Source organism: Triturus cristatus, chromosome 6 (assembly GCF_964204655.1).
Source record: "Triturus cristatus chromosome 6, aTriCri1.1, whole genome shotgun sequence".
Taxonomy (NCBI): Eukaryota; Metazoa; Chordata; class Amphibia; order Caudata; family Salamandridae; genus Triturus; species Triturus cristatus.
The window spans coordinates 800,230,371-800,242,987 of record NC_140589.1 but is presented as its reverse complement, the minus strand read 5'-3'; the positions used below and the strand labels follow the sequence as shown (position 1 = coordinate 800,242,987).

The window sequence follows — 12,617 nt, the reverse complement described above, 5'->3', positions numbered from 1 at the left end:
TCAGCAGGTTGGGGGAAAGTTTGGTACCATCTGCTGTATACGGGCTGGGGTAAAGTACCATTGTGTCATAAGCTTATATGCCGATTCACGCTGAGGGGTGCTGAGATAGATTTTCGGAATGTCTCGCCATAGTCGTTCCCAGCTCTGGGGGAGGGGGGCGGGCTCTTCGCCAAGGTCTAAATTCCATTGTGTTTTGTATGTGTGGGGTGAAGGTCGTTGCGAATGCTGCAAGACGTTGTAAGTATGAGGAATTAGGCCCTTCGAGCCCTCAAATTTGCAGACTAAGGTCTCAAAGGCGGTGAGTGGTCTGGTTGCTCCTTGTGTGTAACCAGGGGAGAGTAACCAATGGCGGATTTGATAATATTGCATTTGAGCCCCCTCAGTAAGGTGAAATGTTTTTTAGCACTGGTAAAAAATGAGAAATTTATCACCCTGAAATAAATCTTGTATTATACGACATTCACCGTCTGTTCATGCACTAAAGGAAACAGGTTGCAACGCAGGAGGAAAAATGTGACTACGCGCTATGGGCGTGTTAGGAGAAGCGAATGAAGTCAGGCTCCGAGATACTGCCAATTTATCCCATGTTTCTAGGACGTTTTTTGTGGGAGTGGCTATGTATGCACTACAGGGGCGACCCCCCCCCCCACCCCGAGGGAGCCAAGCTAGGTCCCATAGGGCTCTGCATGTTACCGCCGGGTCCATGTGTAACCAATGTTTTTCCCTCTCTCGATCACCCATTCAGATATATAGTGGAGATGGCAGGCCCAACAGTACTCCAGAAGGTTAGGACACGCACGCCCCCCCTCCCCCCCAATCTCGCAGCAACATCAATATCTTATTAGAAAAGCGCGGACGGGACTGAAATTAGTAAAGTCACGTTGAAGTGACAGGACTTCGCTTTATGATATTGGGGTGGGAAGAGATTGAAATAGGTATAATATCTTTGGGAGAAGCGACATTTTAACTGTGTTAATGTGTCCTAGCCATGAGAGAGGGCGGCCCCGCCACCTGCCTAGCTCTTCCCGGATGGCGCCTCTATATCTAGGCCAATTAGCTAGAGTCCAGGAAGAGAGCGAGGGCGTCAAGTCCAATCCCAGATATTGTATCGATTTATCAGACCACTTTAAGGGGATCAGATTTTGTAAGTCCTGTATCTCCGAGGCCTGAAGGGTGAGATTGAGGGCATGAAATTTAGCTAGGTTGATCCGGAACCCCAAGGCTCCCTCAAAAGACCGTAAAAGCGTAGCTAGCGCTGGGAGAGGAGGACAGGGTGGTTAGGGATAAGAGGAGGTCCTCTGCAAAGAGAGAAATTTGATCATCGTACCCTCCCGGGGGAATGCCCAAGATAGCAGGCTCACAGCGGCTTGCAATTGTCAAAGACTCTACCTCTAGGGCAAATAAAAGAGGGGATAGCGGGCATCCTTGCCTGGTGCCGTGATAAATCGGGATGGGAGCAGTGAGACAACCATTAAGGCGGATGCGTATGGTGGGTTGCGTGTAGGGAGCCATCAGCCCAGCCCCACACTAAGTAGGACCTCCCTGAGAAAGCGCCATCCACCCGATCAAAGGCTTTCTCAGCATCCAGCGACACCAGGCAGGCAGGTATGTCTCTATACTGGGCTTTTTCAATAAGGCGGGCCACCCAACGAATGTTGTCAGCCCCCTGGCGGTGGTAAATAAACCCTACTTGGTCCAGATCTATGAAACGTGGGAGATGAGGCTCCAAGCAGTTCGCAAAGATCTTGGTATAGGCGATAGTACGGTATAAGGTAGGCAAGCACTATTTCCGCTTTGAACATAGTTTGAGTTAGGCCCGTGGTGTCTGAAGCTATTAAAAAGCTGAAGCAGATGTTCTCAAAGCTGCGGATAGAAGGCGCGATAGAAGGCTATGGGAAGGCCATCAGGACCAGGCGTCTTCCCCGTGGAAGCTGTTTCAGGGCTTTTGCTATTTCTTCAAGTGAGATGGGTTCTTCTAGCAGTTCCGTGTGGTGGGAACGGATAGGTTCCCAAGGGCAGGAATCGAGAAAGTCTTCAAGGGAGCAGGGTTCATTCGCATATAATTCTCTATAAGTTTGAAAGGTTTAAGCTCTTGTCAGGTCCCGTTATGGCCCAAGTGCCATCGAGGAACCGAAGTTTGGAGATGTGTGCTCTCATAGTTTGAGCCCGGAGGCGTCGCGCTAGGCATGCTCCAACCTTGTCCCACCCCCCGTGTAGAATTTTTGTTTAAGGGCGAGGAAAAGCCGTTCCACTTGATTAGTACGGTGTAAGCGTAATTGACCCCGCAGCTCAGCAAGCGGACGTTTATTGTGGATAGAAGGCTGTTGATGGTCCTTACATTCTAAGATTTTGATGTCGGCTGAGAGGGAGGTCTCTATCAAGCGGGATTCACGGGCTCTGGCTATCGCTATCGCTATGGATGATATAACTCCACGGATGGGTGCCTTAAATGCCTCCCACCTGACAGTTTCTGAGGTATCAGTGGTGTTGTTTGTAATAAAGAAAGCCTCAATCTCCTTCTGGATATCTGCCAGATCAACAGGATGCCGGAGGGCCTGAGGAGGTAGCCTCCATCTGGGTGGAGTGCTGGTTTGGGGTGTGGGAGGTTGTAATGCTAGAGATATGGGCATGATCGGATAAAGAAATGTCAGATCTCAGCGACAACTAGTGAGTGCAGTAGGGGTAGGGAGAGAAAATAATAGTCGATACGTATGATCGATGTGCATGCGAAAAGAATGAGAAGTCTTTGGAGTCAGGATGCATGCATCTCCAGGCATCAACTAATCCTAAGTGGATCGCATTTTTAAGAGCTGTAGACATGGCGCCAGTGCTTTGATGTGCCTGTGCAGTACAATCCCATTCCGGGTCCCATACCAGGTTAAAATCCCCCCCTTCCCCCCCAAAGAATAGTCGCTGTTGTAGCTGGCTTTAAGATATCTCTTAAATGGGAGCGTAGGAATGCATCCCGATTTTGATTAGGAGCATACATATTTACGAGGGTCAGGGGCCGTGTGTCCCTGCGTATTTGTATTTTTTAAAAACGCCCGTCCTTGTCTTTCGTAGCCTTGGGGGAAATCCCCGCTCAACCAGCCTTAAGTAATATGGCCACCCCACCCGTTTTGGTAGAGGAGCAGGCCCAGTATTGAGTAGGATATTTGGGGTGGGACATAAGGCGGGTGTCAGAGGAGAGAAAGTGGGTCGCTTGAAGAAATATGACATCAGGGTCCTGTTGGAGAAGGTAACGCCAGACCTGGCGTCTTATTAGGAGAGTTGAGACCCTTAACATTAAGTGAGAGGAATTTAAAAGAATTGGTCACAGTCAGTCCCGAAAGGTGGTTTGTGCAATAAGTCTAACAGAACATACTGCGGGGGGCCATCCTCCCGCCCCGGCATATCGCAACAGAGTACGGTAGCTAGAGGCATATATGAGACAAGTGAAAAAACAGAACACCTTCCAGCCACAACCAGGGTTCCAAGGCCGTAGGTACCCAAACTCGACCCCTTCAATAGCAGCGCATCCCGAAAATAAGGACGGGGGAGTGAGAAAAGAGGAATGGTAACAAACCCAACAGGGGAAGGCCAAAGGGGCAGGACAAGGTCAGTATCTACTAGGAACAGCCCATTCTGAAGAAGCCACTCTCCAAAGGTACCCTGTGGATATGGGGGGGGGGGGGGGGGGGTGGGGGATTTCAGCCACAAATGAGTTCTTAGGTCTCCACTTCCAACGGCCTGTGTGGTGATGTGAAGAAGTCGTCCTCCGTCGGTTCGCTTCCGGTAAAGTCAGTGCCATGGCGGGCAGTGACTGGATCTAAAGGCTCACTCCCATGATAGCTGTGGCCATGGGACTTTTTATATTCTCTCGCAAGGGATCAGCTCTCCTCGGGACAAGGGCAGAACGAAAACAATTATACAGTAGAATCACATTGGTTTATCCTAACGCCAGGTCACAGAGTTAGATGTGGAGAGCATAGGGAGTTGTGCACTCCAAGTCTTAATCAATCCTTATGGTCCGGTGAACAAGTTTGCGGGGGAAGATTCACTTAAAGACCTGATGTGGCTGATGATCTTCTGTTTGGCCTGAGAAGAGTCCCGGTCCTGAAGGCGTCACTTGTATTTAGGTGGTAGGACCGTAGCCCATTCCGGACGCAGGGGTCCTCCGGGGCGCCCCTGCGGAGAGGGAGGGTCCGTCGCCCTCAGGGTCCTGCGGAAGCTGCAGGAGCTGTTTTGCTTCTCTCATTGAGCGAAGGACACGTCGCCTGCCTTCCCAGTTAAACAACAAAGCAAAGGGGTGGCCCCACTGATATTTAATGTTGAGATCACTAAGCTCGTCGGTAACTGGCTTGGAGTCTTTTCTCCTCCTAAGGTTGACAGGGTCTAGGTCTTGAAAGATTTAAGCCGAGAATCCGTTATAAGAGAGGGTTTTACCTCCCTTGATCTTTCTCGGGATGACTTCTTTCTCAGCGAAAAAGTGGACCTGTGTGAGTATGTCCAGGATGAAGTTAGGACGGTTTCTGGGCCCCAGGACTCGAGCTCTAGTCAGGATGGGTGGAGATGCTTCTTCATTCTCGCGAATGGCCTGGAGAAGGTCTGCCGTGAAGGACATGATGTCTTTGCCTTCCACCCCCAGGGGTACTCCCCGATATGTAGGTTGTTACGCATACTTCGATTTTCAAGGTCCTCCTATTTAAGCTTTAGGCTAATATTTTGGTTTTCCAGTTCCGCCGTCCAACGCCACAGGCTCTCGTGGTCCTCAGATCTTGTGTCCATGGTGCGCTTGAGATCGTCCACCAGTCCACCGATTTCTGTGACCTCCCGCGGGATGTCCTGCAGCCCAGCTTTGAAGTCTTGTTTGAGAGATCAGATGTCGTCCTTGATCTCTTGGAGGAATGAGGTCATAAAGGCCTGCGTGATCGGCGTATCAGGCTGGGCCTTTTTCCTGCTGCAGGATCCAAAGAGGCGGCTGTAGCCTGGGGTTGTAAATTGGTTTTGGACCATTAAGAAGCTACCGGTTTGCCCCTGGTCGAGGTAGGATCTGGGTCCTTGTTGACTTAATTTTTAGGGGGCATAGCTAGTATTTGCTCCTTGACAGTGTCCCGGCAGGTCAGAGGGGGGTACCACCCAAGATTTGGAGATGGCTCAGCGAGTAATTTGACAGAAACAGATATGATTCAAGTTGTAACTTTCAGTCCCAGCCGGAGGCAATAAACGGCGAGGAGGGGGTATGAATGCGACCACCAGACTAACTGCTCTCGGCAAGACCCTTCTCCGCACAGAATCGAACGCCTCAGATCTCCTCGACCTTAAGAGTCTTCTATGAGGAGAGGCAACACTTCCCCGGCTCTATCGCAATCTCCTAGGCAGCCCCAGACCAAAGAGCAGAGCCTAGAGCCCCGTGTTTGACGCAGGCTATCAAGGCTCAACATTCAGATTGTAACAACAGAAGGATTAGGCAGTTCCCACCTAGTAGAGCTCGCCAAGCTCAGTCCGCCAAGGCCTTGCTCAGGAGGAATCATGTAATCCTCGGCGATACCAGGGGATCTGTTATGCCACCGTCCCTTCCAGGCCTATCTGGACGATCTCTGAGGAACTTAGCTGCAACCTGGACTCGGACCGTCTCCCTGCAGCACTCCCAGTTCACTTTGGCCCCATAACATGTAGAGAAGGCTTACCGTTGGGTCGTAGAGCACTTCGCACTGCTCCCTTCATCCGCCCTGATCAAGCTCTGTTGGGGAGCATCCAAGAGATGTGGCCCTGGGCAAACACATTCAATAGCCATGCTGCTCCGCCACCACGCGTTGCTAGGTGCGCGTGTGAGGGCAAGTCAGCGGGAGGTCCAGTCACCGTCCACAGCTTATGCCCGCGCCCAGGGGTTTCTCTGTAGGGATCGTGGCGTTGAGGCCCAGCAGCCAGAAGACAAATGGAGCCACCAGCCCAACCAACAGCTTGCAGGTGGGTGGCGCCGAGGGAGCAGATTTAGTGATTAGGCCAAGGAAGGCCGCAGTCTCATCCCACCGATGGCGTAATGGGGGAAAACAATCCGGCTGCAGCTTTCCCCGGCGGCGAAACTCACACTCTTCCACTTCTACAAGGCAGAGACAGCCCCAGGCGCACGTTTTCACTTACTGTATCGGGGGTCAAGGGCCTAATCCTCCGCTCCGCCGCCGCAGCAGCGCCTCCAGTGCAGGGTGAAGCACCGCGGAAGCTCCGGGGTCGTCAGGCTCCAGGACCAAGATCGGAGGGGTCAAAGGCCTCCCAGCGGTCCGCTCCCGCCTCAAGGGTCACTCCAGTCCAGGCAGCACCACCTCCAACTCGGCATCAGCGGCCCGCAGAGCAAACCACTAAGATGGCACCGGTGTACCTCACTGCAGCCGTCTCGAGCAGTAGACCACGAGTCCCCCGGTGGCAGTGGGGCCGCCGCTCCGTCAGCAGGGGTACCTCCAATCTCTTCCCCCGTCGGGCGAGGTGTACGGTGTTGGCCAGCAAGCCCAGCGGCCAGGATGAATAGCTTTAGCAGGATGCGATGGAGCGGAGACTCAGCAAAACACGTCTCACTGCATTTGCGTCTTGGCCACGCCCCCTGATCCTCTTTTAAAGGAGCTAGAGTGCTTACCGCCAAATGGATCAAAGCATGGTACTTGGCAGTAGCGGACTGAAGGTCGTTGGCAAGCGGGGGACTGCTGTTAATGAGTAGGATCTTAAGTTCAGTGACATCAATAGTATGTCCAAGTCTTCTATTGTGTATTTATGCATTGAGGTATTCCCAGTGTCTGAGGCCTTGGGAGGCTTAAGATCAAAAAGAATAGCTAAACGGTCCGACCACATAAGCTGGAGTGAGCCAGTGGGGTTGAGAAATGGATTGTTCATAAAATAAATCCCATCCAACAGGTGCACGCCCATGTGGGAAGAACCTCTAATGACTTGTTCTAGGCCAAGGTGCCTTAAATGGCACCTACTAATTTATTTTTTATTTAGTTCTTTTATATTGATACTCATCCTAGTGTAGGGTGTCAGATCGGTTTACATCCCAAAGAGAGATATAATAGATGAGACAAGTGTGTAATTAAATGTACAGTAAATGTTATTTAGGACAATGAGGGTGGCAAGTTGCACGAATCACATATCGTCCATACTTGTAGACATTATATGTTAAGAGTGAATGGTAGGGAGAAACTAGGTTAGGCTATAAAATGTAAGGCAGTGATTAGTGTTGTCTGTACTAACAAGACTTTCTCATTTTAGAGAGGAATCCTTCTGTGCAATCTTAGAACAACCACCACCAATAAGGATCTAAACCCAAGGCTTACAGTTTGCATGCAACTCCTTGATGCCGGTAAATAGATGGCTGTGCTATAATAGAGGGACTGCAACTTATGAACTGGAAGTATCAAAATGATCTCAGTGTCAAAAGCAATAGCCATCAATGTAAAATACTAATTTGTGATATGCATCTTTTAATAGTCCATATGAGAGGTGCATAGAAGAGCTGATCCCATGTCCCCAGCAACAGGAGAGGTGTGTGCAGTCAAAGACCCTCCCACTCAAGCACATAGCTGAGGCAGTGTTTGTTCTGCTTATGTCTTAGTATGCACAATACTTAACGAGCCTCTTGGCGTTCTTCGGGAACTAATAGTTATACTCGAGACAAAAATCACAAAGCAGCATTATCATAACCAAACAACAAACACTGATGGAGCTTGCTTAGTACAAAAAAATGTTTGATATGGCAACTGTTTTCTTTAGTTTATTTCTGCTAAACGTTTGACGTCACCTCTATACATCCTGTATGACCAATACAGAATATATAAATGAAGGCGCCTTATGCCCCTCCTCTAGTAGTTCTCTGTGTAACCTCTGAGTTTATACACCAGTGTTTCATAGAGACATCTGAAATATAAGCTGCCAGTGACTGGATCAAAGAAACCATGCTGAGAACTAGAGGCTTCATGGCGACTTTCATGGCTTTGAGCTGAATGGCTAGTTTCTTCCGGTGTAAAGCAGACTGCAATGGACAAAAGGTTTTGATTCGCTCTCACCCAAGTCTAGCGGAAGATCTCAGCACTCAGGCCCCAGAACTTTCACATTTTTAACTGTGAAAGAATTAATAGCAGAGTAGGCCCAATGCTATTTAAACCTTTGCATTGCATTTAACACACAAGGTAGCTGCTGCTTAAGTTACTGAGCTATACGGTTGCCCAAGGACTGAAATGTTCTTCATGATGACGTTACTTGCAACATCTTCAGAAGAATGCAATAAATGTAAAATAGCACATGCACACTGTGACAAGCACATTATTTTATTACGGGGTTTAAAACATGCTATGAAAACCCAACATTTTTAAGGAAAATGTATTAATCCCTCTTTAAAGAATATTTGGCAAACCAAAGGTCACTCTGTGTGTTGCGGAAATATTCGCACTACCTTGGAGGACACTTTTCTGCGTGGTACCAGCCTGTGCCCAGCAAGGCAGACAGAGCCCTATGAATATCAATTCTCCTGAAACTGAGGGATATCCACGAACTCAGCCCTTACTTGCATTCTCCCTGAGCAGATGTTTTAAAAACCTATTGGTGCTGGCCAGGACCGCAGTGTCGATGAGCTCAGAACTCCCTGGGATCTGTCCGAGCCACAGATTAGCCCTTCGCTGCAGGGCCAGTAGGCCCAAAGTGTAATTTTTGGGAGACTGGCTGCTGCAAGGGTGTAAAGTGAACAATGGTATAGCAGACTGAGGTCTCTGGCGTACCGCGTCATGACAATCCTTAGGAGTTCCAGAGAAACAGAAAGCAGGAGAAGGCTTCATCCACTTTATTGCCCTACAAACATGTGACATCTTTGATCCCAATGATGATACCAGATGGGCAGCAGCTGCTAAATACGGCTCTGTCAGTATGCATGAGCCACCTCAGCGCTCACAAACAAGTTTTTAAACAATGCAGTGCATACAACTCCAGAGAACAGCCGGAGGAGCACTGAACCACATTACATATTTTTTCAGTGTAGTTTTGTGGTGATAATACATTTGCGTTAGTATGACAACTAATGAGTGACACTTGGCAAGGGCGATTACATTACAATACCGATGTTCAGTCATCAGGCTGCTGACCAGCCAGTACTCCAAACTAAAAAACGAAGCTTACAGTGAGAGCCATCAACGTGTAGTAATTAGTTGAATTAGGCTCAGGGGGCGAGTGCCCTATGCTCAGAGTTAACAAGCATTTGCAATGCAATAGGTCTCGCATTTACGAGAGTTTGAGCTATTGGCATTGTAAATGACAATGCCTTTTATTTATGTTTTACAAACAGACACATAAATAAAAGGCATTGGCACTTACAATGCCAATAGCTCAAACTCGAGTAATTGCGAGACCTATTTCATTGCAAATGCTTGTTATTTTATGCGTCCTTCACCAGCAGGATTTACCTTTAATAAGGAGAGGGGTGTAAAGTCTTTCCTCTAATGGCCCCGTCTCCATCAGGCCGTCGGCGGAAGCTTTCTATCGATTGAGCCTACAGGGGCTCCGTCAACGGAAGCTGGCAGTCTACCCAAGTCTAAATAAGGTGGAGGGGGCAAGGTTTTGGGGGACAGGGTTTTCCGCCACATCTGTGACAGAGTACCCTGTCTGTACAATTGTAACTTAGCCCCTTATAATAATTTTGAATCCCTGCAAAGCGTTATGCCTATTCATCCTTTCATTCTTCCAGTGCTGATATCAAGACTACTGACTTAAATAAAAGAGCTTTTTTTAACACAAAAGACACCTGTTGTGATGTGTAGTGTGTCTGTAATATTCCAATGGGTTGCATTACAAAAGCTCCAGGTGACTCACAGAGCGGTACCAAGTCAAACTATCATGAGTGAGGATGTGGTCCTTCGGCTAGACGGCCGACTTTGGTGCTAGAAACCAGGGTTCGAGCCTCGGGGTCGCGTCCACATCCTGTGATTCTGGGCAAATCACTTAATCTTCCCGTGCTGAATGTGTTAATGTAAATACGGTGCTCGTGTAAAGCGCTCCGATACCTTCGGGTCGAGTTCGCGCGATATAAATATGCAAAAAAAAAAAAACATGCACATTAAAGCCTAGAGATTGCTTGGTGGGTCGATCCGCGGGTTAGAAGTAGTTTAATCACGGATTTGAAAGCCATCAAAACTCTTAGCTAAATCAACCAATCAGCCTTCCGAGGTCGGTAATGAGAACCGCTGACTTGGGTAATAAATAATTCAGCTATTAATTTAGATTGAAGGCCTCTGTTTTTGCGCTGTTAAGTAAACGCAACAAAATTGTGTCTGGTAACTCCTTCGTTGCCAGTATCATAAAATCGACTGAGTGCTCAGAGAGCTGAATCGTTTCACGTTGTCGTGAGCATCTCATTGTACAAATCACGCGCCCACAGTCACTGACAAGCATTGGCCGCGCGGCAGTAAAAGTAACGCCGCGCGGCCATAAAAGCGAAAGGGCAACCTGAGGAGCTCACAGAGCTCCAAAATCGCATCCGGGAGGCATCGGCAGTGCATGGCAGAGAGTGGCTGCAGCCACATTTGGGCCAGGACGCAGGCGAGAGGACAGAAGCCCGGGGAACGGACGAGGCTGGCCCATCCTCACCCAAGAAACGCAAGACGGCAGCGCCCGGGCAGGCCCAGAGGAAGGTCCTGAGGAAGAAGCCGCAAAGGAGGAATCCGCCTCCAGTGGGCACACCAGCAGGCGACCACAGCGGAGGCCCCGGCAGAGCACCAGGCGGTGAGCATATAACGACCATTGTCCAAGAATGTTTGAAATCAATGGCTCCGCTATTGCTTAAAGGTCAGGGGGCCGGGGAGACAGGGGCGCAGCGCGCAGATGAAGCGTCCGGCTTAACTTGGCATTTAATAGACCCCGGTTGGGTGCGGCAGGCTAGATTGCACGGACAAAGAGGACAGGGTGGCCAGGGCAACCTAGGGTCCCCTTTAGCGGCATGGGGGTACACGGGCAATGTAAGCAGCCCAACGCTTGAGGCGCCAGCCACAGAGGCCTACACCAGGCCATCCCCTGGCCCTGCATCCCTGACCACAAGAGCTACTGGCTTGGCAAGCCTTATTCCTGTGGCGGTCAAAGAAAGACTATGGCGCAAAGAGTTTGTAGACATTTTTCCCTGCTAGAGATACAGTTAGAAGGGTTGGACCTCACAACCTGCGACAAGAAGGAGGAAGACAGGAGGGAGAAGCGCGGCGCAAAGAAAGAACGAAATTTTGATAATTGGCACGACGCGTTTAGAATTATGGCCTGCATCATAGTTGAAAAGTTCCCGCACTGCGCAGAAGATTTATGGCTCTACGAGTCCAATATTCATTGGGCACAGAGGCAATTCCCAGGTGACGCATGGTTGGAATATGACAAGGGTTTTAGGTTAAAGATGCAGAGGCACCCGGAGATGGAATGGAATGAGGAGGACGTGTCCGGTTTTATACACAAAATGCTAGTGGCAAAGGAGGTGAAAGCCTGGGCGGGAAAAAATGACCAGTCCTTTCGGAGTTCTACAGAGGGAGGGGGGGGGAAGTCATTTCACAGGTCCAAGTTTAACACGGGAAAACCGCCCTCGCCCAACGGTGCCCCAGCAATTTGCTGGAAGTTTGATGCCGGGGAATGCACGTGGGGTGCAGCATGCAAATTCCAGCACGCATGTTCCAGCTGTGGGGGCGGGCACCCGTCAGCTGGATGCCAGGGCAAGCAGGAGCAGAAAAGGGACAAAAAGGATAAGTAAAGGAAGCACTAAGGTTGGTGCAGCGGGGGGGGGGGGGCGGTGCGGGGTTTGGGTGATTGCCAACTAGCCAGATCCCCAATTAACACACATCAGCTGCGCAGGCTAGCGAACAAATACCCCAACAGAGCAAACGCGGCTGTCTTGGTGGAAGGTTTTGAGGACGGTTTTGTGATACCATTCAGTGGTCCACTCCCCCTAGATGGGGTAGATAACTTGACATCCGCAAGGGAGCACCCGGGGGTGGTAACCAAGAAACTGGAGAAGGAGAAGTCCTTAGGCAGGATAGAGGGCCCCCTACCCCCGCATCTGCAAAAAGGCCTGGTTATTTCACCCCTTGGGGTGGTCCCCAAGAAGGAACCGGGACAATTCAGACGCATACACCATCTCTCTTTCCCCGAGGGGTCGTCAGTAAACAACGGTATAAGTGCAGAGGCCTGCTCTGTGGGTTATGCATCGGTGGACGACGCAATTGACCTGGTAAGGGCGGCGGGACAGGGGGCACTCATGGCCAAGGCAGACATTGAGTCCGCCTTCCGTCTGTTACCACTCCATGCCTCCAGTTTTCACTTATTAGGTTTCCAGTGGGAAGGGGACCTGTATATAGATAAAGCCATGCCTATGGGCTGCGCAATATCCTGCGCATACTTTGAGCAGTTCGCCACCTTTATAGAATGGGCCCTACATGACAGACACTATCAGTAACAACAAAAGTAAATCAGTGAAAGTTACTAAGACGCCTGTCTCTTTAGATGACCCAAAGGCCTGGGGGGGGGGAGAAACTCATTCGGACTCCCATTACTTTGACCCATTAATTAATAAGCTAATGGGACGTATCGAGACACTTGTCAGATCACTTCTACTACCACTTCGGGAAAGAATGAAG

At 49.8% G+C, this 12,617-nt stretch overlaps 1 pseudogene across 1 annotated transcript in view; it reads right to left on the bottom strand.

Annotated features, from left to right (window-relative positions):
• Positions 1-4,603, bottom strand: part of LOC146817897 (uncharacterized) — a 195,554-nt pseudogene extending 190,951 nt beyond the window's left edge. The window contains exon 1 of the transcript XR_014962855.1: positions 4,426-4,603. The product of XR_014962855.1 is annotated as an uncharacterized LOC146817897 (transcript). The remainder of the gene's footprint in view (positions 1-4,425) is intronic.
• Positions 4,604-12,617: the final 8,014 nt, after the last annotated feature.